General features: G+C 48.3%; 1 protein-coding gene across 5 annotated transcripts in view; it reads right to left on the bottom strand.

Annotated features, from left to right (window-relative positions):
- Positions 1-23,098, bottom strand: part of LOC105700682 (dystrophin, isoforms A/C/F/G/H) — a 404,586-nt gene that overhangs the window by 111,259 nt on the left and 270,229 nt on the right. The gene's annotated exons all lie outside the window — the stretch shown is intronic.

The following is a 23,098-nucleotide window of genomic DNA, read 5'->3' as shown; positions in this document are numbered from 1 at the left end:
AGATACAGGAAAGCGCGTCGCCGCGTCGTCACTTTTCCCTCGGGCACATTTTACAGCGTTGCGATAATACGTTCTCGTTTGAAGCTCGCGGGCAAAAATGAAGCCAGGGCGAAGTGAAAACTCGAGGATCGGCGGTCGGTCGCGTTATTGCACGTACATTCCCCCCCTTTCCCGGTTCTTTTTCCCGGATTCCGCGGAAAATTGTCTCGGAATCCCGGCCTCGAATTGCCGGGGAACGTCACCGCACGTTTCGCGGTACAAGGTCTGGTTTTGCGGTCTCACCCGGCCGAGAGACTTTGCCCGAACCGTACGTGACTTTTTCTTCCTTCCCGATCGCCGATGGAGGGATACGTGTTCTCGGAAAATTTTCCCAACATGGTGCCGGCCGAAAGGAGTCCCCATATGCGGCCAATGGTGGCTTCGGCGATTTCGACTCCCGGTATTCATAATCCGGAGGAATGGGGACGGATCCGCTCTGCACCGGCGCGGAAATTCTAACGTGGAGGGATGCGGATAACAACCGAAGAGTCCCCCAAATTGCGCGGATTTCATCCCTAACGTGAAACTCAAAAAATATGGGAAGGACTGGATATGTCATTTAGTATACGAGGGGAGATGGAGAGCTCTTGAATCGATTATTTCTAACAGGCGTTTCTGGCGAAGGGAACGCATCTTTTCCGAAGTTCGAATAATCGAGCTCGGTTGAATTTCTAAATCGTCCGTCATGTTGATTATTCAGTTTGACAAGGGAAATTCCAGGCTCATTTAGTTCTTTTCCTCATTTGAATCTCGAGGTTTCAGATATTTACTCGAATCTCGATCTAATGCTCGCTTGAACTTCTACCTTATAAAAAATGGGCAAAAGCGTACATTCGAAGTTGAAATGAAATCTATTACGTTAACATCTCCCTGTCTTAAGTTTTCGAATTATTTTACAAATTCTAACGTGCGTTGGAGGTTCACACGAGGTGGAAATTTTCGACTCGGGTTCTCGTCCAGTGGAATCGCGAGGGACGGTAAGTGGGATCGAGGAATAAATATTCTATGGGAACGGCACGAGGTGGGAGGTCGGTGAGTTCAGATGGCGGAGGCTGCGCTGGACCCGCCCGGATGCGGCGGAAACTGCCCGCTGCCTCATTTCGGCCAGTCTCTGGCGAAATTACGAGCCCGTGGAGTTTTCCCCGATATATGCGACTCTTTCCGCGGTGGAGTCGCTTCGCTGTGACGATTGGAAAGGAGGTCATCGCCCTGGCAGCAGCGATCAGCCCTGAAGAGAACCTCCTCTCCCCAGAGTCCGACAATCACGAAGATTTCATTTAAAAAGCAGTTCCCAAAATTTACCCGTTTCAGCGCCGAATAACCGTGCGAAAAGTGCGGAAAATATGATGAAGGTTATATCAAACACCTCCCTCAAACTGTTCCTCTCTCAATTCGAATAAGGCACTTCTTGGAAGATATTCCACCGAGCCGTTTGAAATTTTACTACATGACCGATGAGCACAGAAAAAATGTCCTGACACTTCCAAAAAGTAAGGAAATGCTATATTGAAATGATAACATTTTATTTTCTTGTCCCATTTGAAAAATCAACGTCCACCGCGTAAATACGGAGGCCCCAAGGAAGGTGCCCAGACCCAGAAAATTTCATTTCTTATCCAACTGCTTATAAAAATTAGTCTAATTTCTATACAAGAAATGAAATATCCTTGAAGACTGCATATTACTCGGTACACATTCAAACTCTTCGGTGCACCGTCAGAAACGACTGACCCCCTTTTTTAATCACTTTCGTATTACCTTAAGCCAGGTAATCCCAGCTATTCACCTTTTTCGAAAATCCGGGTGGACTTGGGATGGGAAAATAAATAATCCATGGCAACGTGGTCGCGACCTGCGGATGCTGGGTTCTCTGGACCCGGAGATTCCAGGACCGGGAGGAAACGAGGAAATACGAGCTCGCAAACCGCAGGGAACGACGGCCGTTCGACTGCGACCTCGACGGCCGTGGTCCAGTCGAAATTATGATTCCGTCGAGAGGGTTTCCGTCCGCGGTGGAGTCGCTTCGCTCCGCGGAGCGGAAAGTAGGTGCGACCTGTCGCCCATCGGGTCGAGCGTGGTCTGGAAGGAACCACGCTCGGTCGGCCCCGGGAAATCAACGTGGCTGGACGAATCGTCTCTGAATCCGCAAATGCCGAGTCGAAACGTGGGAAATTCTCGCGGGGCAGAGCCGCTGCGATTCGTCCAGGTCCTGGGAAAATTGTTGCCGATTTGACGACGCGGTTTTGCGATTCAGGACACGAGTTTGTGATCCACGACGCGACTTTCCGATCCAGGACGCGACTTTGTGTTTTCATTTTCCGAAGTAAGTAACATTTCTTCTGATGACTGAATTCCTTTTCCGCGTGCGTAAAACTGCAGATCGATTTTGTAGCTGACATTAGAGATGCCAAAGTAGTTACAAACCGACTCGAAACGTCCATTACACGTTCCATCTTTAACTAAATGAATTTACTTGGGCTAGATAATTGTTTTCCGATAGATTTCTGAGAATGGGTCCTGAGAAGATCGCCTGGGGATGGATAAAGGAGATGCTGGGTTAGGACCTTGTACGAAATGATTGATGGCGCAGTTTACGACCGCACAAGAGTTGGCTGCTCCCAGGGGACCTTTGACCAGGAAAAAAGTATATCGAGAAAAAGCCGTCGAATTTGCAACATCTATGAACGTTCGGACAGGAAGAACGAGCAGGAGTAAAATATGAAAAACAGGAAATGCTTGGATCCTTCAAGGTAGAGTTAGACAACCCATATTCTTCGGAGCAGAGGTAGACCAGCTATTGCCGCAACTTCGACGTTTACGAGCACGTCGTATCGCGTTATTTCGACATACTTAATCAGCGAAGCTGCACGTCAAGCGAGCACAAGAAATCTAGCGTACAACATGGAGTACATACACCGGAGGTAAACTCGGCAAACAGCGGGGTCGCTCGTAATTCATGTCCGATGGGCGGCACGTAAATCGAGCCTGGTCGACCAGTGATCGATAACTTCGCTAAAGACGGTTTACTCTGTAATTTCGTGCTCCGCCGCGGTGGATACGGACTTCTTCAAACGAAGATCAATCAGCGATGTGCCCACCCAGCTCAAACAACCGGATCGCCTTGAGCCCTGAAGAGTACTCGAACGACCTAACTCGATTCCCCACATCGGGGGACCTAGGTCGATATCTAGAAAAATCAGAAAATCGAAACAGAAAATATCGGACGGTTCCAATCAGTAAAGGAAGCCGCATCGGGTGGACGCATCTTACTTCTGGTCGCAGAAAGGTCGAGCTGGGATGTCGACTCGAGCTTCATCGAGAAAATTTTATGTGCGATATAGAGGGTTTGGACAAGGGAAGGGAGAGGAAGTGAGGACATAGACGGGTACGGATCATCGGGACGAGGTCGTCGATGGGCGTGTAGAATCGGAATCGGTCTTGGTCCCACCCAAGCTGGAGATTCTTCGAACGAAGATCAATCAACGACGTGAAAAATGAAAAAATCGCGAACTACTCCAATCAGCGAAGGAAGCGATATCAAGCGGACGTTTCAGGTCCCAGAGAGAAGTCGAGCCAGGATGTACGGATCATGGGGACGAGGTCACCAATGGGGGTGTAGACTCGAAATCCGTCTTGATTCCACCCCAACTAGGGCAACTTCTTCGACTGAAGATCAATCGGCAACATCCAGCCCAAACAACCCAACTCGATTACCCAGATCGAGGGTCGTAGATCGACAGAAAAATCAGAAAACCTCGAACGACTTCAATTATCAACGGCAACTGTATCAAAGCAACGTTTCTGCCCCCGGAGAGGAATCCAGCCAGGATGTCGACTCGAACTTCATCGAGAGAATTTCTCGCGTTATCCGGGATTTTTCGTCGATGGGTGGAGGAGGAAGTGCGGATGGACAGGTACGGATCATCAGGACGAGGTCACCAATGGGGGTGTAGACTCGGAATCCGTCTTGGTTCCACCTCAACCGATGCGGCTTGGCTGGTCGTCGTGAACCAGTTCCATTAGGGAGCCAAAGTCGACGGAGTTCGACGTCGGAGGGCGTCCAAGTTTCGCCCCGTCAGTCGGCGATTGCGTGGGACGACAGTTGATTACTCCCGTCGTCGTTCGGGCAATCAATTGGGAAACTTTAATTAAGGCTTACTGCGCGAACCGCGGCGCCATCGGAGGATGTCCATCCCGCGGGGGGCAAACGATGACCGAAGGTGGTGGTCAAGCCCGGGGGGTCCAGGGGTGCCGTGTCGAGTTTGCGATATCACGGGGTGATAAGGAGCTCCGAAGCCTCTCGACTTTCGACCCTCCTGGCCGAGGGTCCAGAAAAGTTCCCTGGGTCGGTTTTTGTCGCTCGCTTTCGACAAGAGTAGAGAGGGATGAAGGGGTGTAATTTTTTTTTCCCTTTGCGAAACACCGTGTACGATAAAGTCGTCGATGGAGACGGATTAACGAAACTGATGGACGGTGTTTTGATTTTACTCCGCATTTTGCAGAAAATTTGCACTCATCAATATTTTTCTTCGGGTATACCTTCAATTCGATTCAATACGAATACTTGTCATTAGTAGCAGAGATTATACCGCCAAAAATTACAGAGAAAAGTATTTCATTGAACCAAAGAAATATTTCGTTGAACTGTATCGAAGAAATATCTTGGTAATTCAAAGAATAATTATTTCACTCAAGTAAACTCAAATAAAATGGATGCGACGTTTCCTTGGAATCGTGGTAATTTATTTCAGCCAAATTCTTTGATTTGAAAATATATTTCCTTAGTTCAATGAATGTTTTTCCTCAGTGCACACGTATATACATTCTGCGGGATGAAAGAGTATAATCCGCAAAAATATGCAAGAATTAGCGGCGGTTAACCGCTCACTTAACGCGAGCTGAATTTCTGCGGCCATTCACGGCGGACCTTATATAAGACTGACGTAACTCCGGATCAAGTATTTAGTGCGTACTAATTTGCCTTACAACGAGCTACTTATCAGAGCACGTAAGTCCTGGAGCTTAGCGAGCAAATCGTGAGCAAATCGACCAAAGCGAACTTTTGACGACGAGACGTTGTTGTTGGACAGCGAGCTCGTTATCAGCCATTCACGCTTACAAATCCCCCATAAATCAACTTATTATTACAGACATGCTCATTCCTCTGGTACACCTCTCAGATAATGTAATCCCGTCTTTCGCAACATGTTTAACATTAATATCAAGCTTAGCACTGATAAGATCCAGTGGTCCATTGCAGCTTTTTCGATGCTGGACGATTTTCTTCTCGAAAAAAGACTGATGCAAATCGATATTTCACTGTCAATATTCCCGAGTCGAAATTATTGATCTCGGTTGAACTACTTTGTTCTTTCGATCATTTTTTTTTTCACGCTTGAAATCTCCGCATGCGTTCACGAAGTATCCTATATAATGCTACGTGCATATCATAAAGTATAAATAAGACTAATTGCATTTAGATCCTATCCTAAATTCTCATAATTTAAATCCTGAGGTATGTTCACGAAGTGTGAGGTTCAATGTTCAACTCGGGCTCCGCAAAAATGTGTAAAAACTAGTTAAAAGGGCAAAAACCATTGAAACCCCTCGATAGGACGTTCTCAAAATATCCTGCCGAAGCATTATCACCCGGGGACGTCGGGGCGCCATTAATAATGGTTTCGGACCAGCGTCGCCTCTCCTCTCGGCGTCGTCGCTATCGGAGGTATTGACATTTCGGAAAATCCCCCGACTTGCCGGGGGTAGATTAAAAAGCACCGCGGAATGCGCACACGACACAGTTCCTGCCTTCGAGCTCGACGTTTCGCTATCGACAATCCTGACGAACTTCCGGCTTGCCGGAGTCGCTGTTTGCGCTTTGATGTGCGTCGCAATATCGAGGGCTGAGCTGTGCATTGCCGGAGTACGGAGGGAAAGACGCAGGATTTTGTATAAATTTCGCAGTAATGCCATTTTCCTGGGAAATTTGGTGCTTTGGTGCTTTGAAAGGACGCCCGAAAGTGGGCAGAAAGGGGTGACTGATTTGCATGGCACGGGTTTGCATGGATCCTCGTGGTCCGTTTGAATAACGGCGTGATTCCCACCGACGCGAATACGGGATCGGTAGTTTTTTAACCGATGTCGATATATGTAGGATGTATGACACATTCCCATGATAAGACACTTAGCCGATTATGACTGCACTTCTTTTTAATGCAGGACAGTTAGGGTGCAAATTGTTGCACTTCGGGCCTGAGAATGACTTCCGAGAGGATAGTCGTTGGGTGGGGGACGAGTGTTCGTCTTCTGATATCGAGTACAACTCGGTTGGGTGTTTTCGTTCGTTGCGGTTCTTTTTGCAACGTCTAGACGCGCGCTCGGAGAAACGCGGGAGAGCTACTTTAGAGACGCACGGTGGTGTCTTACACTTTGGGGAAGTAAACGGCGTCGCTGGGCGATTCTATGCATCCGCAAAGTGCGAGGGGGAGTACTTAGCATAATGACAATCGCGATTACGAGGACGTCCCTCTCCCGGAGAGGCAAAGTGTATACGTTTCTCAGACACTTCGGGATGAATGCGGCAGCCCGATGTCCCGTTGCGTCAAAAGAAACTTCCAGGCCAACTTGCCGCGTCCACTCGGGGACAAACAATTTTCGTAAATTGTTGTCTTCTCTACATAAGGTTCGAGGCACTGCTCGCGAATAACTTTACCTCCGAAACTGCAAAATCAAGAGGTGAAACCGTAGAATCAGGAGGCGTCACTCCTGAGAATTCATCCAATGAAATCCACACATCGCCATTTCCGCATTTCAATATAGGGCCTACATCGCTAGGTTGGCATCCTGGGACCTCCACAACTTTTCGACGGGAGAACCCGGGAATTAAAAAGGGTACGTCCCCAACAATTAAACCCTTCCCCCAAGGAATAACGAGACTCGTGAAACCCTCCTAATTATTCCGAAAGATTTTTCTTCCGGTCTAATTTCGCTCCGCACCCTTCACCCTCGAGCCTCGAAGGAGTCCTTCACCACGTAGGTCCTCCGAGGTGTCAGGGGAGCGAACGCGTGAGACGTCGAGATATCGATTCTCGTCGGCTCGGCCCCGAGAAGGGACTTACGGTTCCCGTGGGGCACGCGGGGGTCCCGAAGGCGCGGGGGTGGCGGGGAAGGCGCAGGACCAGGTGCGACGGCGCGCACCCGGCCTAACCCTGGCCTAACCCCGGCCTAACCCCCGGGTCCTTCCGTGCACTCGACTGGCGCCCCTTTGATCCACTTTGCAGAGAGGAAGTTGGCGCGTCGAAGCTTCACTTCGCCCGTCGCGCTTCCGCCGTCACGTGTGGGATGGATCCTTCAAAGCACACACATGGACGCCGACCCACACACCCAGCCACCCGCGCACACCCCCAACACCGCAATCTTTAATCCCGAGATCCTGGGAACCCTTCGCGGATCCTTTCATCATGCAGATGCCTCCAGCGGGGTGGTCCGCGGTTGTTCGAACGGATAACAGGAGACACGCTCGACGCGCATATGTCGGGAGTCGCGTGGAAGCTTGAGGGAACCCGCGTTTCTTCGGTTCCTTTCCGCCCCGCTTCAATGGATCCGCACGACCGAGGACGTGGAAACTGTGGTTGATGAGCGGAACTCAGGGGTGGGACTGGAGGAGTCCCACGTCGGACGTTTCATCCGCCCCCGTTTGTTCCTCCCGTTCGAGGCGGAGGGAACGAACTCGCGAGGGGTCCTCCTGCGGTTCCATGGACTCCGTCTTTGGGGAGCCAGCTCAAAGGACCCTTGGGGCCGGTTCCCTTGCCGCGGGTCCTGCTCGCCGCGTGGTCCGCGGACGTCTGCTCGATTTATCGTAGTCCAACCTGACCTGGACGCGGTCACGTGGTCGGTCCCACTCGCCGGTCAGTCCGCGTCCGGACCCCGGACCGCGCGGTCGTCGTCGGCCGCGCGGCTGCGCGGTTCGCCCGATCAGCTGATGCCTGCGACGCCGAGTCGTCCCTGGCGCCCCATCAGCTGATCGTTCACTGTGGAAACCAGCGGACAACGTGGAGCACATTGGCACCGCCAGCTTCTCCGGCTCCACCAGGACCCATCGACTCCGACTTCGATATGGACTTCGATTTTGACTCCAACTTTGACTTCGACATCGACCTCGTCATCCGCGACGCAAAACCATTAGGACGGACGCGCGGGAACCCAGTCCTCGGACGTGGCGCTAGCCCTCGCCACGCGGCGGCCGGGAGAGCGCAAATCTCGCGTGGAAAGTTCGCAGCCTCGGACGGAGGACGCAAGGCATGAGTGTGGAGCGCGGTGCTGTACACGCGGCACTGTCGTCCGTAACCCTCGGCTGCGCGGGTACTCCGCATCCGCGCTCCACCGGCGTGCTAGACGGTCGGTGCGTGTGCCCGCCGACACGTGCGCACACAGGGCTGGGAGACCGTGTGGGTGAGGCGGGAGGGAGCGAGCGAGAGGCTCGCCGGGAACCAATGAAAGAGCGAGGGCGCCGGCCCGGCAGGAGGGGGCGGTCGGGTGAATAGACACGTACGGACGGGCGACGGACGCCGCGCGTTCTGGCTCCCCTCCCGGCGTCGACGTTCGCCTTCTGACCTTGGTGCTGGGGACAGGGCGCGAGGATTGGCCGATTTATCGCGAATCGGCGATTTTCTAAGAGACTTCCCTCGACGACTCGTGCTTGACGGTCGCGAGTCGCTAAGCGGATGATTTTTAGGTTGGCAGCGATATTGCCGATACGAATTTTTTTTTTCGCATATGAACAGACTCGTATGAAAAACTTGACTAAAAATAAATCAAACTCAATCGATCGAATGTGTCTGTACAACGAACCATATTTTTTTCCACGGGTAGAACTACACTCACCGTGGCGTTCTTCCTTAGGCATACATACACTTATTGCATTGATACGAAAGTCATAGAGGGGCACTTGCAAATTTTTAAAACTGAGTCAAGACTCATTTGCCAACCCAGTGCCCGCACATATGTGAAGTCAATGGGATTCGATATCATTGCCCTCCACGAGCCGGAAGCCGAGTCCGAAGGAAGTCATTTGTACCTTATACCCATCGGCATCACCTTCGTAATTGCAATTAGGGCCGCGTACAGAGAATGGGATGGAAAGTAGGAAAAAGGAGCGGCGTTGCGTAAGGACCTGCGCATGCGCCCCGAGATGGGGAAACCGACGCGAAAGCACACAAAAGAACCCTTGGAAAATAATTCGCTTCGCCCACTCTAAAAATTCTCGCTCTTTCCCTCTCTCCCTCTTTTCCACCCCTCCGAGCGAGCCCGTTGTGTTCCACCTCGTGCAATTCTCTCTCCTTTTCTCTCCTACCTTCTACTTTCTTCCAGACGTCCCCCGCTTCCTCCCCCTTGGCGATTTCGCGAATCACACCGAACAATGCTGCGATGCTTGAAACATTAAAGAAGAAACGCGATGTTAACGCAGGGTAGGGCATTATCGTTAGCGTCCCCGATGCACCCGGCGGGGGCTCCGCGTGCTGCACTTTGTCACACTTTCGCGGCCGGTTTCGCTCCCGCTCGCCCACCTCTGTATCCCCGGAAATGATTATTTAACTCGAATTAAATTCGTCTCAGCCGTACAGGGGACGTAACAGCCGTGTTGTGGCTACGCGACCTCCCTCCCCGTTATCTATTTCGTATTACCCGGTACGAATTTTAAAGTGATATGAAAGGGATATTCCATATATACATAAAACGTCAAAATATTTATATAACTTTTCTCCAAAACGGTGCACCAAATCGTTGGAAACGTCAACACGTGATTATGGAGGTCCTAACGAAGAATGTGGTGCTCGTGAAATTTCATTTGTTTATAAAGAAATGTTTAAAATATCTACAAATTAAAAGAAAAAAAAATTATGGGTGTCAGGACTATCCTGGTAGCCTCTATGTTCATGTTTTAAAGTTTTCACGTTGGCTTAAAAATGTTTAGGAGATACGTACACTTTTGACTATACATACATAGATGTATACAAAATTTAAAACCAATGGCACGCGAAGTAAAAATCGGGCCAATGTGTGCTTCGTTAAGAAATTTTAATTTTCATATTTAAACCGCCCGATGGAGAACATCCAAAGGGTCGAATTGTTCGCCCGTGCATTTTAAACGCAAACAATTCGCAGCGCATTCCGCGTAGATTAATTCGAGGTCTAAAAAATGGGGCAGGAAATTTTGTTGCTTTCGCTACCGACTAGATTGCTCCATTGTGAGCGATTGTTACCGACGGTCGAGGTATTATTAAAAAATGGAAAAGGGAAAATTGTGACATGACTGTTCCGCATCGCTCCGATAAAGGGGGAGAGGGTAGAGACGTAAAGAGAAGGGGTGTATATCACTCTCGAAAGTGACTCGTGTACTTCGGTCGTCGTAAAAGATGAGCGACGTTTACGAGGGCGCAATTCGATCGGACAAAGTACCTCGCGAGTTCAACCAACAAACGAGTCGAAGTGCATAATGCACCTTGCGCATCTTAGGCTGCATTTTCGCGGACCGGATTGTTAATTACTGCGTGTTTGTCTACGAAGTCAAAAGTACGGGCGATCGATTGGCAATGGCCGAGCGATACCTTGCACCGTATCCATCGATTATGAACGGATTGATTTGCCGCGAAGGAATCGCGCCCTCGACTTCCGGTGCACGTCTTGTGCAACGCCGCTCCGGAAGTCGCGATTGTTAAGGTCTTCACGAACACTTTAAGTAACTGCATAACGGTAAGAGCCGGTCGATCAACCTGCAGAAAACAAGGAGCTATTCCCTTGGAAATCAATGATAAAGATTTCCTTTCTTTGAGAGCCGATTACCTTTGATTTCATATGATAAACCACAATGCGACTCTGTAACAAGAGACGTTCGGCCTTAAAATTGCGACAGTAAATTTAATATCTCGAGGGTCGATAAAAAATTGTCATTTAAGATTTCGCTCTCTAGAGCGATCGAGATCGGAGGAGTACTCACTCGGTGGATGCAAAAAAATCGAAAAGGCAAAGCTGCAACCGGTGTCTGCTTACCTGCAACAGAAATAAGTCAAGTTAGGAAAAGTAACGACAGGGGGTAAGTTAAGTCGCGGCGTTTCATCGTCGACGGACTGCTCTACGAAGGCTAATAAAGATAATTAACGGCGAGGAAAAGAGTCCCTTTGAGGTCGAAACAGGACGAGTGAGCCTCTCGTATAAATCCACGTCGTACCGCGGCGGTGATTCGGTAATGGAAAATTGAGTAACTAAAGCGCAAGCGGTGCGTAATGCGAACCGACTTTACTCCCTCGGTTGGCGTAAACTTGCTTCTTTTTCCCGGGTTTATAAATTACCAACTCGCACCACTTGTGGACTCGGTCTGGTTTCCAGTGCTCCAGAGCGGAGCTATAAGCAACTCTTTCCTTTCTTCGCGTTTCACCTTTTTCCCCTCCATCTTGTTCGTTAGGGAATCGGCAGCGAGCCAAAAACTCCATCGACTCGCGGATGGAGCGACGAGTTCCTCCATTTTCATTAAAACTCCGGGCGAAAATGAAATAACGTTTAGTGGACAAATTACCTTCCCACGGCATCGGGCATTTCGCGTTCAATCGAAAAAAAAACGACAGCCCGTTCCAGGGTGAAAAGGTGAAATTTAAAAAGGGGGATAAAAAGAGGTGGATTTTGTGGTGCCTGCGCATTTAGACCGGTAATTAGCTCGCGTTTAAGAGACGGGTTCGGGAGACCGAGGTCGATTGTAACAATATCAATATATTTAATTCTGTAATCGACATTTTTCGATGTTTCTTCGCGTTCGCAACAATTTCAACCTCGGTCTCCCCTACGTATAACGAAATATCGTACTTTCCAACTTCTCCTCGGGATATCCTATCTGCTCTGGATTTAAACGGCTTCGGGGGAACGCGGATTATTACGCCGCACCAGGAAATAATATGAGTTTCGGCCCGAACAATGCCCGCGAGATATTGCGACTAATGGCCTGCGTCATTAAGCGCTAACAAATAGCGCCCTGACGTTTTTCCGCCCCCGCTGGTCGCAAATAAATCCAGAAGAACCGATTCGCGATGGAAACCAGGCTTTTCCGAATTCTTCGACAGGTCGCAATCGGCATTCACGGTTCGCTGCGAAGATCGAAGACAATGCCGTGTGTTTGGGGGCTGGGGGAGGAAACGCGATAAAGCGTCATTGCGGATAAGAATGACTGTAAAAGCTCAAATGGGTGAAAGTAAAGTGAGATTATGAAATATGACTTTCCGAGGAAGGTCCTGCAGAAAGTCGGATTTTTCAGAGGCAGGACTTTCCACGTTCTTTTAATCCTCACAGTGTCCAGGAATCTATTCCATTCCGTAATAATTTTAAAGTTGAATTGATACGAGTCAGGAGTCTTCGAGAGGTTTCGTTAACTTTTAAAGGTAGCGCTTTGCTTCATTTTCAAAGGGCATTTGTTGCTCACGATTCCCGACGTTGACTTAGAGCGAGTTAAGAGTGGACGGACAATACACATTGAATCCATTTTCCCAGTCTCCTCGGAAAAATAAAACGAAACCGGACGGCTATTCCCCCGAGAAAAGAGTCCGTCTAGTTTCCCGTCGTTTCTTCTCTGTCCGTTCCCCCTTCGGCCAATTCCTTCCCTCTTTTCCTATTCCTCTCCCCGCTGGCGGCACTACACGGCAGCAATCTCGAAATTATTACTCTACAAATGAAACGACGGGCATTACAGGGATACCGTTATTGTAAAGTGGAGGCTTCATTGCCCCGGCACTTAACCCGATAACAGAGAAAAAACAATTTCAGGGCTTTCTTCCTTTTAATGGCCGTTGCGGTATCGGCCGCCGTTTTTTACGCCCGAAACCGCCGCTACCCTACGGACGTAAACGCGAAAAAAAAAGAGGAATAAGAACAATTACTTACAAAATAATGATCCTTGAGGCGAAACGTCACCTATTACCGAATCGCATTGTCGTTTACCATATGAAATCAAACCGATAGGGTATCCCTCATTAAATCATGAATTTTATCTATTATCTAGAAATTATCTATTTTATCAATATGAAATCGGCTCTTAAAGAAGTAAATCGTTTTCACTGATTTCCAAGTGAATATCCCCTGGATCTTTTCAGGTCGTGAAAATCCCAGGAAAACCACGTTTTAGTCAACGGAAGGGGTTTCCATTCTCTGGAAGAGAGGATCGGAACGGACCGCCGGAAATCACGGTGGAGTGACTCTTCGAGGACGATATCGGGTCGTTATACAAGGGCTCACCCCCTCCAGGTTCTCCCTTCTGTTTTATGCAATCTTCCCACCTCGGTCGAACCTTCATCGGAACGAATTAAGGGGTCTGGTGGATATCTCGCGCCATTAATTAATCCCGAGAAGTGGAGGAGATGCCGGAAGCTGGCTGGTCCAGGTTCGAGTGGCGTCGCCTCGAAATTCGCGAAAAAATAATTGAGGCCGTATGAATAACGAATTCCACCCCTTTGACCGTTTCTCTCTTTTGTTTTCGTCTTGTCGGGGAGTTTCCGTTACCCGGTCTGCCCCTCTGCCTCCCTATTTTCTCTTTTTCGGATCCCCGTACAATAATTGCTCCGCCTTATGGACATCATCTCACGAGTGAAGACTTTTTTCGGGGACTAAATCCGCGCGCGGAAACGCCGCGGCCTGCTTTCAACCTCGGCCGCGGTTTCAAGATTCGAGGTATGTACTCGCGATGAAAGACTTTCGCAGCCTTTTGTGTTAACTCTGCCGACGAGTTTAGGAAACTCCCCGGATGGTCCCGGCGCTTCTTTGTTGGCCCTTAAATCCGGCTTTATACCTCATAATGCGCGCGCACCTGCGCATCAAGGCCGATTATTTATCCCCGAGCTTGCACTCGTTACTTTTGCAAAAGCGACCTCCTTGCTGCGCCATTTATGCGACCCAAAGTGTCCAGAAAATCTCCACTCCTGTCTTTCAACGTTTCTTACATGAAAAAAACACCTGATAATAATTCACGGCCAGAATAAAAAATTCCACTAGCTTCGGCGGATGTAAACGCTTGAAAATGAGTGCTTTAGTTGATCGAAGAGCACGATTATGGTCGAGTGAACTAAAATTCGGTGCGCACAATCAAAACGTTTTCGGAAATGAACCAAATAACGTCGATCAAAGGATTTTCTTCAATGAACCAAACGTTTTTTCTACGTGTACGTGCAACGTTAACATCTCGGTCAAAGGACCGAACCGTTCGTTCCTTCTTATTGGCTGAAATCGATGGCAATCAGCTCTCAAGGAAGGACATCGTTTCGATCTTCAACCGCATCCCTCGTTCCCAGGACCAACGATAAACCTATTGCGGGGTGAATTCCGCGGTTAATTGGAGCGTTTGCTTTCCCGCAGGTGCGGAAGGGGCGCGATTAATTTCGTTTCTTGCAGACGGATGCGAAGGCGGCCCTGACCAGTCGCGAACGTGCAGGCCGGGAATATCGAGGTGGGCGCTCCGGGCGAAGCGAAACTCCGAAGAAGCGGCCGTTCCGCCGCGGGACGGCCGCGTGTGCGCCACCATAGTCTGAGAGGGTTGATTACAATATATGAATATTCAGTGGCGCGAACCCCCGGCTCTCTTCCTTTTTCCCTTCTCAGGCTTTATACGGACCGGCCCACCTACCACCTATCCGTCCTCCGCCACCCTCCTGTACACCTGGCCGCACCTTCCCCGCCGGACCCGGCAACTTCGGAAACCTCCTTAATTAATTCCCGCCGAGGTAAAATCTTCGTTAACGCCGGCTCGCTAACGCTAATTAGCGAGAATTAAGCAATACATCCCCTCCCTCGTGAAATCTTGTCCGCGATGGCTGGACGTACCCTTTGGTCGGAAATTAATACTCCGAGGATCGGGATCGGCTTTTCCGCCCCTGCCGATATTTTTTTAACCATTCATAAACTATTACCCTCCTAACAAGTGGAATCTTAGATGTGCAAAATTTACCATTACAATTTACGTGAATAATTGACACGAAACTACTCTTGGAATCCGGGATGAGACGTTGCTCAATTTAATATTCCAAGTTGAGGTTTCTTGGATATAACCGCATCTTGACATAGTGCTCGTTTAGACCTCAACCTTACAAAAATGGTATAAGCGTATACTTGAACTTCGAATATGATCGATTTCATTACCATTGTTTTATCTTAGATTCTCGTAATTTATATCGATTCTTCAAGGACGGTCATGACGTTTTTCCAGTGTTCTAAGTTTTGCGGTTGTTCCGCGATTCCTGGTGGAAAGACTTCCGGAGTTGTGAAGAAATGTCAAGACGTGTGGCGTCTCAGGTCGCGTAATTCGTAATTTAACGTCCGGATCTCGTGATTAGAGGTCGGATGCTCGTTATCCCGTAATGCAATGAACGGCGGAATTCAGGAGGTAGGAGAAAGCGGTTGTTTCTTTTACGCCAGGACTGGCGGAGAGGTTAAAGTTTCCCTGCAAGACGAGTGGACGGTCCCACAAATTAGTCTTGTAAGTAACTTTCCGGTGCACCGCCGAGGAAAAGTTTCGACTCGGGTTCGCCCAAGAAATGGGGCCATCTCCTTTGCTGAAAATACGGGATGCAGTTATACTTAAAATACCTTGACTAGAAGAGAACGTAAACAATCGCTTCGCGTTGCCCCGTCTTCGGCATCTCGCCTTCCAAATCCCCAACAAAGTATTTCTCACTTTTTGTTATACCTGATAAAGGGAGGCAACGAGTGGTTTAAAAGAGGTGTTTAAAGAGATAATACTTGGATATAATTATTAATTTCGCGTGTTAAAATTACATGTTGATCAATGTAAAGCAATGATATATTTTCTCCTTCCTTGACTTGAAACGTATATCAACTCGCAAATTAAATCGGTTCGCAAGTCATTGCACGTGTAATGAATGCCAATTACGTTTCGATCTTTATTTCAAACACCTTCGGATCAATATTATAAAAGGTTTGTTTGTCAGAAAATGGTATTCCTTAAATTTATGGTAGATGTATGGGTTATTATCGATGTTTGTTAGATGAAATGGTTATCACTACCACTCTACCGAGTTTCTTAACCTACGTTTAATCTAAGACCTATCAAGAATATCACATATTCCCTCCAATTACATAAGCCTATCACAGTTTCACCAGACCGACTTTCTCCCGTTCGGTCTCTCAAAAATCATCTCAGACCCGCCATTTACGCATCTTCCGAGTACCCAGCCTCCGACAAGGCACCGCCACTCCTCTTCTAAGAACTCATCGGAATGCCCGAGACGTCTTTGCTAAACGACGGTGCAAACACTCCCGCCGACTTCGCGATTCCAGACATATCTCGCCGATTCGATCGTTTATCGCCACTTCCTGCAATAATTCCTGGTATCCGATTTTTCAGCATCCCGGAGCGTGGGCTTGACAGGAGACATCCAGCACCTGCCGATCTCTAAGTCGAGATCAGCTGAGATGTTTCCGCAGAATGTTCCTACGACCGGGGTCATACCATGCGTTTTTGCCGGAACGGCGAAAACGCATCTGCACGCAGAAAACAAATGCACCGATGTAACAATTCTTCTATACTAAAAACGTATGAATTGTATACACTTTTTAACAGTGCAGGGTGACACGTTTCATTTGAACAACCGGAGTGTTTTCGTCTCTGCGGTAAAAACGCAGAGCTTTTTATCTGCGGAATACGCGATGTCTGTACACGATCGCGATCGAGGAATTCCAATTAACCGTAAGATTCCGGCACGGGACGGAAACGGCGAGGAGGATTTCGCAAGCCGGCCGGATGTGCGGAAATTTCAAGGATGTCGATCCTTTGAGATCCAAGACCGGCTATTCCCTCCCGTCTCGGCCGCGTCTATTGGCCGTAGGCGTCCCGGGAATGTTAAGTTCCCGCAATAACGCACAGACCTCCACTTATTAGATCGGATTAGCGCGAATCGATGCGCTTCGCTTGTGCAAACAGATCGTGCATTCCAAGGAGCCTTGGAGAAGCCAAAACGGCGCGGATGCGGATCCGCTGCGGTCATCAGGCACGTTCAGTGCGGAAGGTTGTTGTAAAATTATAAGTCTGGAGTCTTAAATATGAATCGGTACGCGTTTATTACATATTTCCGAATGAATTTATAATTTTATAACGTCGAGTTACGATTAAAATTAATTATTACGTTGGTGGAATCGGCCATTATAGGTTCAACCCAGATCCATTATTTCCGATTCGGGGGTACAAACGTGCACGACTCTCCGAGGTGAAGCAATGCGGGATTTTTTTGTAAAACGCATTTCGGTTTATGTTCGATGGAAACGCGACAAATGAGTTACGGGGACCAGCCCGTGGTCCGGCGTAATCTGATTCGGCGCGAGATGCACGCCCGGGAACGAATGTTGAGGTAGGAATTGCGGCGCAAAGTGAATCCGAAGAGGATCCATTATATTCCGCGCGGGATAAAGGAGTTAGCTTTATCGCGTTTTGACACGCTTCCGCTATGCCTCGAAATCGTTAAAAAATATAAACGGAACGGCACATATTTGCGGGGAAGGATTGCGCTCGGCGCAGTTCCCTAGGATTTGATATCTCCAGAATTCCCCCGATAAAAATGGAGGCAGCGTTCCACCCATTTTTCATCCCGAATATACAGTGAAACGTATTTTTCTCTTTCTCTCTCTCTGTTGAATTCAGGATTCTCGTCTCGCTCCTCCCGGGGATGTTTCCATTAGTCTAGCCATCCCTTTATCCACTCCCTTAACGTAGTCGACGTCGTCCCATCAAAACCATGACAAAATGTTGCAATTTCGTCGGTATATTAAACCATGATACACGCAATGTATCACGTATTACTAAATACACGAGTCTGGACAGATATGACAGAGTCAATAAAATCGGTGAGAAACTCAATAACATCTAATAGAAAGTTACTGCCATTTTCAACTCTAAGGATAGTTTTCTGTGCTTAAACGTGCAATTTAGCACCTAAAAAAAAAAAACGTGTCTCTACAGACGTGCCAGAGCCAACAAAATGGGCAAGACACCCCCGGGATGCATCCCTCGTGAGTAGATCCCTTCGGTGTCGGTCGGGCACGGCTCAGTGATAAGCGATAACGCGTATCTCGCATTGGACGTATCTCGGTAAGCACGCCCATTCAAGTCGGCTCCTTTTTACGGTGGTATCGGTTCCCTCTCATAGGGTATTCCCTCCCTGGTTCCCCATGGCGGAACGTGGCTCGACGAGCGGGCGTTCCGCCGCGACATTCTCTCCCGGGGCAGCTTTCCGCGAGTCCCGCGGATAAGCTTTTAAGCAAAACGCCACTTGGCCGCGGCGTGTGCCGAGAGAGCTGTCCCGGGGAAGATTTCGATTTTCCGCACTTACGGCGTTCCGCGGCGGAACGACCGCTTTTACGGTCGGCGCAACTTTCCACCTCGGGCTTTCGAGTCGTCGATTGGAAATCGACGTTCGCGTTAAATCGGCTTTCTTCGAGCCGGAGCCCCCTCCCCTCTGCGAGATTCAAGGGGGGAAATGGAAAGAAAATCGGGAGGGGGATAGAAACCCGCGCGAGAAGGAAACCACCCTTTCGGGCATGGATGAATTTTCCACTTTTCCTTTTTTTTTTTTCAACTGATCGACATTTTTCGGGGAATTTTTTCTCTCCGAAAATTCGGGTACATGTTCCATTAACGGAGAGTGTTTGTATTTAGTTTTTTTTTAAATTTAATCGTTGCTGTTATTTGGTTAAACTAAAAGCACTGTTCGAGACTGGTTTCATTTGGAAGGAGTGAAAGATAAATTTTGGAAGGGGTTTCTGGTCTGCAATAAGGTCTGCAATGAGAGGTTCTCAGTAGGACCAAAATTTCGACAAGAGTTCATGGAGTAACGAGACCGGGAACGGTGCTCGTGGAGAAGGGAGTAGTTTCGTTACTTTTTAAACACCCCTCGTATGTGACAATAGTGCGTATAGGTACGCGTTTCAGGGAGGTACTGAACTTCCCCGTGCTCGGTTTACGACGCACTTTGGGTGCGGAATTTACCCCCATTTGCGGAATCGTCCCACCGTACGCGGTTTTAATTAAGGATCATCGGAGATGCTCCGAAAAATTGACATTATCCTCGGCCGAGGTCTCGGTACTCGCGGGTGAATATTCACCCCGGCATTCCGAGTGGGTTGATTTTTCCGGGAAATTATTTTCGAAAAGGGCAAACTTTGCGGAAAATCGCCGCACGCGACGTCGACGGGATGAACGGCGCGGTGACTTTAATTCCGCGCGAGGTCGGCGCGAGAGGGTGGCCAAAGTAATTCAATTCGGTGGCACAGAGGGCGAAGGTTAAATTAGCGTACCAGCCGAGTTTGTAATCGAGTTAGGCATTCGAAAATGTGTCGGGTTACTTGTTACGATGTGCAAAAGCGTCGGCGGTGGTATTTTACGAAACGCCCCCGCGGACGATGTAATATACCACTTAACGTTAATGACATACTAGACGCTTAACTGCGTAGCTAAACCGTGCGCACAATGCGAATAGGATGTTTACAAATTTATTGTATCCAGGTTAAATGTTCTTTAATGGCTCGTTTAAATGCGCATCGACATGCGACGTTATCGTCACTGGCTCAAAAGAATAATCGAAATACTTATTGGGATTTAACAACGAAGTGAAAAAGACTTTTATACGTATTTCGCGTTACGGTAACCGTAAATGTGTCCTTGGTTCTAGTCTGGGATAAATAAGGGAAATATCGATTGAAAAATGAAATTACCCGGTCATTACGTTCTACCTTACGGTTCCCATAACCACGTGCCGAGATTTCAAACGATTCGGTGTACCGAATTTGCATAAAAGTTTTATACATATTCTGACGTTTCGATATATGTATAGAATGACCTTACACACGAACTTACATAGGCACGACATAGGAAGTTGCTCTTCGGAGATAAATGGGATTCTTTTCCCATCTCGCAATAAATGTAGCATACGGAGAAATCGCGACGTTTTAACGGGGCCGTACGTTCCGCAGCGAGAAAGAATGGAGGCGGCAGAGACGCCGAGAAAGCCCGGTGTCCGAGCAATCGATGAGCCACAATACCTTAACGATCCTGTAATTCAATTATAACGACTTTTACGATAACGGGTGCCTTATTACGGCAACTATTTCCCGGAGGCTCGACCGGTCGACCGAGAGCAAGAGACGGAATTACCGGCAGCCGAGTTATATAGGCGATAATGGCCGGCCTATGATTTAGGATCGCGCTAATGTGCAAAACTGTAAAATCGTTTACGACGTCTGCTACCTCTTCGTTCCTTCCCTGCTATCTCTGGGGCCGGGCGATGCGCTGCTTTTTCTCGCTCTATGAGCTCCCTCTATCTCGGAGGGCAGAAAAGTAGTTAGCGGAGAGGGCGGTAAAGTGTACTTAACGTTTTATTGGAAGGATTATACACGGAAGTGCGTCCGGTAATTAGACACCGCGGAGAGAAAAAGACGATTGCACTCATAGAGAAGGACCGCGTTGATAAGGTCTTGCTCTTACCGTAAGAACAACCAGGAGATAATCAGTGAATTCGGATGAGTTTCGCGCCAAATACACGAAACACGGTTACGTGACGTTTGTGATATGGAACATGACATACGTGTCATCTTCATATCATGTAACTGCGATGCTGACAATTATTTCGGCAAAATTTCGCAGTCCCATTTTGAAGTGTTTCGAATCTGGTGGGGCAAGTAAAATTGTGTATTACGACTGGGAATTATTTTCGAGTCGCCGTCTCGTGTGCTAGGGGAAAAGTTCAACAAAGAATTCAATCAAATGCACTAGCTCAAGAATCATGGTATATTCAATAGGGATCGTCTACGTTTTAGTAACTTCCGGATCACCGACCCGAAGGATGTTCGCCTCCCGTGTACTTAGCGGAAAAGTTGTTAACGAAGTTTGCGTCGAAGCGTGCTTAATAATTCATTAATTCCCCTTACAATGTCTAGGAACTCACGGGTCTACTCGGTGACGGCGAACATTCATTATTTATTTATGGAAATAATTTTATCAGTTTCAAATTATTATTATATTAATGTTGTAGGGGTATTCTTTTCGATAATCGATAGGTAGCGTTCTTAACAAGGAATGAATACCCCGTACAACGTCAAAAGCCCCATGCATACAGTCAGTGGCGACAGGATTTAACTATTTGCAGAAATTAATTTCATCGCTTTAAAATGCTAATTTTATTAATTTCGCGGGTATACTTCGTTTGGATAATATCCGACGTAATCGATACGTAAATAAATTTCGGGCAGGGGCGCGCGTGCTCCCGACGTGGCGAGTCGTGCGTGGAAAGGTGGGATGGTGCTCACGCACGTGTTGCACAATTCGGGGGTGGCGGGAGTGGAGGGGATGGCGGCGGTACCGAGGCTATAAAAGGATTCGGCGCGCGCCGGGGGAGGGATTCGCGCTGCAGCCGTCGTGGGTGGAGGAACCGCCTGCAGTAGCGCCACATCACCCGGCTTGTTTCTTTCCCCCAGATCGGTAATTCCAACTTCGCCCTTAATTTATTAAGACCGATTAATTGTCAGATGCAATCAACCTTGTACATCACGTAAATAAATTCGATCGGATATAAATAGATAAGAAATATATTGAGGAGAAGCGATAGTAACGTCACGTCAGGGGGAATTGTGGGCGATGATTGGAGGCAGTTTGGCCGCATTTAATCGATCGATAGAGGGAGGAGGCAGGAGAAGCAGAGAGAGGGAAAGGGAGAAAATAAATAGCCCTGAAACGGTCCTAGGCGTCGCTAATGAATCGAGAGAGAGGACACCCCGTCGAGTTACCGCCTACGACCGGTTATCTCCTCGGCTGCTACTATCGACTGAAAGCGAAAGAACGTTAAAAGGCGAGGCCACGATCGACGAAAAACATTCGCCCCGGAGAAATTGCGAGGGTTGGCAAGAAAACTGGCGCCACTAATGACTTTCCAGGGAATCCTATTCGACACCCACCTTCAGTGGAAAACCAAATGCATTGGGTCAGCCCACAAGTTCATGGCGTGACGGGACTCAAGGAGTCACTCTACTCCATATCTTTGATATCACCCGTAATAAACGGACGAATCGACTCAACGGTCCATAATTCATAATTACGCAAAGTGATTAATAGCGTATTCATTTTTCCTTCACGGGTTCTGATATTCTCATTTTGACCGCTTATCCCGACATAGGCTTTATCAACCCTACCGGCTTCTACGGATTCGTTACGAATCATTAAATTAATTAATTAATTCCAGCCTCGGTTTTCAGGTAGACGTCGCATCCTCAAAATCCAAAATCCATCAATCGTCCTATTTGGAAGGTAAGACCTGATCCTCTCACCTCTTCCCATCTTCGATCGATCATTCGGTTCACGATGGGTCGCCAAGTGGACCCCAGGAGGAAAGGGGTGACAAGGACCGGCCGATCCGGGACTCGCTAATGAATCGAAAGGACACCCCGCGTTATCACGCCCTTCTATTATCGCGTCTCGGCCGAGACCACCTCTGGGAGTGGACTCGGATGATCGATGAGAGACATTCGAACAAGAAAACCTACTCGACACGAGACTCTCACCCCGGTTTCTCACCCTACACTGAAATTTGGTACGATGTACAACGGCAAATGTGAATAACGCAGAATTGCTTCCGGTGTGTACCCAGGTATTCACGGCCATTTCCGGCCGAGGTCGCATCTCCCGCGAATTCCGCGCCCCTCTTTAGCCCAGTGTGCGGTTCGCGGGCGATAACCGCACGTGAGGTATTAAAAAATCGTAACGAAACTCGTAATGACCGCAGGCGTAAAAATCCATCAGCGTTAAGCTCTCGAAAAAATGGCCGCAGAGCGAAACGGTCGCGGAAAGGTGCGGGAGACGATTGCCTCTCGTAGATTCCGTCTCGGTTCCGCAAATGATAGTTCTAGGATGAATAAAAAAAATTTCTTTTCGAAAAATGACATTTCACGAGCATCGCGTTCTTCCTTAGGGCGTTCGTAATTACGTGCTAAAGTATGGGGAAAAGTTTTCAAACTGAGTGCACCGAATCGT

This window comes from Orussus abietinus, unplaced genomic scaffold (genome assembly GCF_000612105.2).
Source record: "Orussus abietinus isolate OABI.00-Male unplaced genomic scaffold, Oabi_2.0 scaffold49, whole genome shotgun sequence".
Taxonomy (NCBI): domain Eukaryota; kingdom Metazoa; phylum Arthropoda; class Insecta; order Hymenoptera; family Orussidae; genus Orussus; species Orussus abietinus.
The sequence above is the reverse complement of the archived record's forward strand: the minus strand, read 5'-3'. Positions and strand labels throughout refer to the sequence as shown.